This window comes from Tiliqua scincoides, chromosome 2 (assembly GCF_035046505.1).
Source record: "Tiliqua scincoides isolate rTilSci1 chromosome 2, rTilSci1.hap2, whole genome shotgun sequence".
Taxonomy (NCBI): domain Eukaryota; kingdom Metazoa; phylum Chordata; class Lepidosauria; order Squamata; family Scincidae; genus Tiliqua; species Tiliqua scincoides.
This window is the reverse complement of record NC_089822.1, coordinates 7,501,973-7,508,502: the sequence shown is the minus strand read 5'-3', so window position 1 is coordinate 7,508,502 and position 6,530 is coordinate 7,501,973. Positions and strand designations below refer to the sequence as shown.

Sequence of the window (6,530 nt, the reverse complement as noted above, 5' to 3'; positions counted from 1 at the left end):
ACCTGGCTCCGAAGGGGAGGGGTTGCTTGCATGCTGCGGTGAGGATCCCTGCAAAACTTAGTGCTTTGCACCTCCTCTAGCTATGTCACTGGGTGCATCTTCACTAGTATCAAGAGCTGTAACACACTGCCCCAGCACCCTGGGCAGTGATGATGTCCCTTCCGGGTTCCCCCTTGAGGAGCAGGCCTTTGCTACGGCAGCTTCACGTGCCTTTGCCTCTGGAGGCTGCAAATGAGGAGAATAACGGGGGAAAACAGACCATTATGTGCTTGTACACCATGCTCTGGGGCTGTACTTTTGTGCCCATTCATCCCCCACACACTTTCCGGTGGCTGTGCATTGCAAGATTGGCAGTAGTGGTAAACTACTACTTTCAGGAAGCTTCAACACCATTGCTGATCTCGTCACTGAGGAATGTTGCATAATATTTGGAGGCACTCTTGGGTTTGGAAACCAAAGGTCCACTAGACCAGTCATAAAGAACTCGCAGGACTTTTCCTGTTGTTCTGGTGAAGTACAAAGTGCCTCTTCAGTGGAGAAGTCCCAGAGGAAAATGAAATCCTTTTTTGCTTGCACATTGGAAACAGAAGGACCTCATCCTGACTTAGGATGAACTGCCTCTTCACAGCAGTGTCCTGTCTGATCTTCCACGTTCCTATGTGTTCCCACTTGGATTTGAACCAAGGCATTCTGGCTGTTACCTAACCAGTGACTTCACAGCAATAAATAGCAGGTGGGGGAGGGAGATAAGATCCATTTGGATGGAGCCTGGAATCTTCTGCTAATTCACTGGACCAATAAAGATGTACAGATGGCAGCTTAGGGGCTGTCTCGAGAACAGAAATTCATCTAAACCCCACAGACCAGTGGTGGGCAAGTCAGTAGACCCTAACGGAGAGTGGAGACCATCAGCACTGATTCAACTTGAAATCCTTGACATAAGAGAGCTTATCTGAAATGTGACATGTGGCCTCTGATGCTAAAGAGTTCTCAGCTGGCATACTGAGAGGGAAAAGCTTCTGTCTGAATCCACTACTACTGCATGTTGTTGGATATAACGGAGAAAAGAAAATGACAGTCCCGCTGCACTGAATAAGAATATCGGCATAACTGAAGACATATAAGTACCTCTCAGATATTACACAGAATTGTGTGGAATGTGTGAGCTGGCTGGGTGCGTGGAAGCTGGGTCACATGCAGTGGTGTAGCTAGAGAGGGTGCAAAGCACCCAGTTTTGCAGGGAGCCTCACTGCAGTGAGCAAGGGGCCCTCCCCTTCAGAGCCATTCTGGGTGGTGGGAGCAAAACAGAGGCTTATGCCTGGCTCCAAAGGGGGGGAGAGAGGCTCTTTGGATGCTGTGGGGAGGCTCCCTGCAAAACTTAGTGCTTTGCAGCCCCTCGAGCTACGCCACTGGTTATGTGCATTCAGTTTCATATATATACAGATCCTGTGCCCGTGCAGCTTTTTCTGGTTAATGGTTGGCAACCTTCAGTCTTGAAAGACTATGGTGTAAGCCTTCAGCACCCGGTATTCTGAGGTGGTCTCCCATCCAAGTACTAACCAGGCCTGACCCTGCTTAGCTTCCAAGATCAGACAAGATCGGGAGATAGTGTTCAGTATAGGGAGATGGTTTGCAACCTTCAGTCTTGAAAGACTATGGTATAAGCCCACAGCATCCAGTATTCCCAGGTGGTCTCCCATCCAAGTACTAACCAGGCCTGACCCTGCTTAGCTTCCGAGATCAGATGAGATCGGGCATGTGCAGGGTAACAGTTTTTCTGTGCAGTCAGGAACCATGGAAGGACAGTGCTCCCATTTGCCTGGCTAGAGCTCTACATACATACAGTTGTCTGCACACAAGATGAGTGATATACATGTTAAGCTACCCTCAGGGGCCCCAGTGTGTTACAGCAAACTGGCATCAGGCCTCCTTTTGGAGTCCATATGTTTTACCCACTGAGGTTGAAAAAATGATTCCTCCCTAATCCAGCCTGCAGTTATGGAATGTAAAGGGTTCAGCACCCTCTCGTCATAAGGAGGCAGTTCAGATGCCCTCCATAAACACTATGAAGACAAACAAGTTAACTATATATAAGTTCATATAGTTAACAGATTAACTACATGGATTAACAGATAAACAGCAACAGATTAATATCATATCCCTCCGCATTTCACCAATGAATATAGTCATTCACGACAGTCTGTCCCACACTCATTTCCAAAGCAGGAGGTGTTGCTAAACTGAGTTTGGCAATGCAGACTTTTTAAAAACCGCAATAGACTTGTTAATCTCACTGTGGAACTGATTGCACTTTTTATATAAAAAAGTTGCAACTCAGATGCAATCAACAACCCTTATTATCTGATAGGCAGTTATATGAAGCTGCTTCCTGGCACGGTTTCTGCAGGCAAATTTGGACATGTATGTACAGTACAGTCAAGATGAATCCACCCAACTCACAGTACAGACCTGATCTGCCCGGAGCCCAGGGGAGCAGCGGCACCAAAATGGTGACTGCTTCATCCTATTGGGCTTGGGCAGTCACTGGCAGCTCCTCGGGGGAAGGACCAAGCCCCAGAATGGGGCTACTCAAGTCTGTGCCAGCTAATATGCAACACAGAGGAGAGCTGGGAGGCCCAACACGGGGTTCTAGATCCAGTGGAGCAGAGCTCCACCGGTCCCACCCCTCCCACTCAGATACCCTGCCTTTCCCCCACCCTCTCTCCTGCCCCCACTCACCTCTCTGCCAACCAGAACTCAGCCCTTGCTCTGGGCAGTGTGTGGCAGGCCTCTGGCTAGCACTGGCTCAGCACAGATCAGCACTGAGCAAGCACTGGTGCTGACCCGGCACTGTCTCACACACTACGGCACATTTGCGACACTCAGCACTGGCAGCGAACCGGCGCTGACTGTTCAGGATCGGGCCCTCACCCTCCTCAGACATTTAATGTCTAGTGACCCCCCAAAAAGGGGGCTCAAACTTGAGGAACTCTAAAGTACCTTAGCAACTCCGGGGACAGTTGGAGTATGTTTAAGGCAGAGGCATGTATTGAGCGCTGACTCATATATTGTGCATAGTGATTGATTTGGTCAGTGGTTTACAGCAGTGAGACCCCAACTTCACTTCATTCTTACGGAACATCCTTGGAAGAAACCAGTGATACAGCCTATCAAAAAGTGTTTCCTGTGAGGGGAATCCTGCCCCTTTCATTGAAAACCAGAGGGGCAGAACATAGGAAAAAACTCCCCTGTGAAAGCTGGATTGGGGAATCATACGATGTGGGCACACCAGTTAGTTTTCTACCCTCTGAGGGGCAAAGCCTCAGAGGAAAGCTCCGGCACTCTTTGCTACAATGGCTTCTGGGATTCCTACAAAGTCAGGAAGTCTGCCAGAGGTTGACTGCCAGTGCAGGAAAAGGGTCTAGCATGGCTTCCACTATGACAAAGGCCCTGGTCTGCAGGGAGTGTTCTTCTCTTGTTTACTTGCTCCTTGTCAGGGGGTCCCTAGCCGAAAATGTGCTGTGCCTGCCACAACTGAGAAAAGATGTGCACAAGTGTGACCAGGGTCAGCACTATCAGTAGGACAACTAGGCAGCTGCCTAGGGTGCAGACCTCAGGGGGCACAGTGCTGACCTTTGAGAGGTACCGTCTTATACCGATTAGTTTTTTAACCCATGTAAAAAATGCAACTGCATAAATGCAATAAAACTAATTTTATTTTAAGATCAATACCACAGCACACATAAACATGTCATGTACGTGAGTTCACTAGAGCAGTGGTTCCCAAACCAGTGGGTTATAGCCTTTGCCCCGGGTGCAGCAGTGCCAAAATGGCTACCGCTGCATCCAGCAGCAACTGGAGGCCTCCTCAGGGGAAGGAGACTTTCATCCCCTTCCCCAAGCAAGGGCACAGGGGCTGCAGTGGGTCTCCTCCATTCCGTGCTGGCTTCTCTGTGTGTACCAGAAACTTGTGCATTCCGTTGCATAGGCATAAATGGGATTGTTGGATAACAGCCACTGCCTTGCAAATGCCTTTTAACCCATTTCACAGGTGTACACATTTGATCCTTGTTACCTTTATGCAACACTGGGTGGAAATGGCTTACTGTCTCCTCTGACTTTTGATTGGGACATGTTTCTTGGATTTACAGCACACAGCAAGTCCTTACATAAAGTCATTTAGTAATAAGTCGTTTCGTCTTAAAGGTGAGGAGGAAAAAAAAAATCAATTCCCGGCCAGGGTCACTGTCTTTGTGGCATTTGCTCGTTCTCCCCAGATCTGCATAGATTTTCTCCAGCCTGGAAAGCTCAGATTTATTTTGATGTTTAATATTAGAAGTGTTTTGGGTCTCTTTTTTTGGCAGTTCGGTGATGTTTTTGTGACCAGTAATATGCTGTAGGAACGTAACTCTTGATTACTTATATCAATTAGCCTACAGGCAAATTGGTTTTGTTATAAGTCATTTCACTTAAAGTTGCAGTTTCCACGAATCCATGGACAACTTTAGGTGAGGACTTGCTGTACTCCAGCTGTGAAAGTGTGCTGTAAATTACTATATACAAATTGTCAAAATATCAGCATCTCATGCTCTAAGACTTTTTGTTTTCTTAAGTGTTTTCCACAGATACATGCAAGAAAAACCTTCTTCAGTTGCCTTCGGCTCTTTTTTAACTGATGTCAGTTTTTGGAATAGCTTGAGTTTAGCCATAAATATCACCTCCAAATTCTGGCTTCAGGGAAGATTATCCGAGCCATGATTTCAGGGTGACAAGAAGATTTTGTTGCTGCTCTACAAAGAAACAAACATTTCTTGGAAGGCAACAAGGTTTGTATCTACTCCCAGAGGGCAGCCCTGTAATCAGCAAGGTGTTATTTTTATTTATTTTTTTTTTTTTTAAGGAAAATGAGATCCAGTGCTGATATCGGTTCCCTTAAGCTACTTTTGGGCCTTCACTATTAATCAATTTTGATACCACTTCTGATGGCATCTGAGCTGAGATGCCTCTCAATTTACATTGAAAAGATTTCCCCAAATATCTGCAGAGGAAAGTTGAACAACGTAAATTACTTCACAGACCACTTGTGAAATCTGCCTTCCGATCAGGCCCGTAGCCAGGATTCTAGAGGTGGGTGGGGGGTTGACTATTTTTTCAAGGGGGGCAATGATGTCAGGTATCTATACTGGTGGGCAAAATGAAAGGATAAGTATGGAGAAACATCAAACACCCCAAATTTCATGAAGAGAAAATAATTTGGGCTTTTTTTGAAAGATGCATTCATTATCTGTAAAGCAATGTAACAATAATTGGCAGAGAATAAATGCATCTCCGCATGCCATGTAAAATATATTGCCTACATAGAAATAACATGCAACATATCCTTTCATTTACACACCAGAGCAATACACAGGCCTGCAACCCTGCAAAAGTAAAACATATCACTGTGATGCAGGTAGTATTTATTTGTATTGAAAGTGCCTATTTAACACCTATCTAGCACCAATCTAGCACCTAACACCAATATAATGCCTATCTAGCACCTATGCAACACCTATCTAGCACCTATCTAGCGCCTATCTAACGCCTATATAGTGCCTATCTAGGGCCTATTTAACACCTATATAGCACCTATCTAGCATCTAGCCTATCTAGCACCTTTATAACACCTATCTAGCACCTATATAGCACCTATCTAGTACCTACATAACAACTACATTACAGCTATTTAACCTATATAGCGCCTATCTAACACCTATATAACATCTATTTAAGACCTATCTAGCGCCTATCTAGTGCCTATGCAACATCTATCTAGCACCTATCTAACATCTATATAATGCCTATCCAGCACCTACATAGTGCCTATCTAGAACCTATCTATAGCGCCTTTCTAACACCTATATAACGCCTATCTAGTGCCTATTTAACACCTATCTAGTACCTATCTAGCACCTATCTCAAGCCTTAGTGCCTATATAACACCTAGCTAGCACCTATATAGTGCCTATCTAGCTCCTATCTAGTACCTACATAACAGCTATTTACTACCTTTATAGTGCCTGTATGCCTATCCACCTATATAGCATCTATTTAACACCTATATAGCACCTATATAATGCCTAGCTAACACCTATATAGCATCTATTTAACACCTATATAGCGCCTATCACCTATATAACACCTATCTAGCACCTATCTACATTGATACATATTAAAATAAAATTTATTTACTTTACATAAAAGAGGAAAGATATGCTAATCAAATACAGTAGCCATTGGCACACTAGTTTTTTTTTACAATATTCATTACTTTTAAAAAGCAAAGCACAGAAGATTTGAAAGTATTGAATCTACCTGATTGAGCTGAATCCTCCCAGCTTTCTGAGAGTTGAATCTCCAGGGGTGGATCCAGCATCTATATTTGGGAGGGGACCATGAGCACTACCTTCAGAGCCCAGATCAACCATGCAGGTAGACCTGGGTACTCAACTTGAATAGCTGGTTAGACCTGGGCTCCTGCTTGAACTTAA

General features: G+C 45.0%; 1 pseudogene; it reads right to left on the bottom strand.

The window, feature by feature from the left end:
* Positions 1–1,663: 1,663 nt before the first annotated feature.
* LOC136642377 (5S ribosomal RNA) lies at positions 1,664–1,785 on the bottom strand (annotated as a pseudogene).
* Between the last annotated feature and the right edge of the window lie 4,745 nt (positions 1,786–6,530).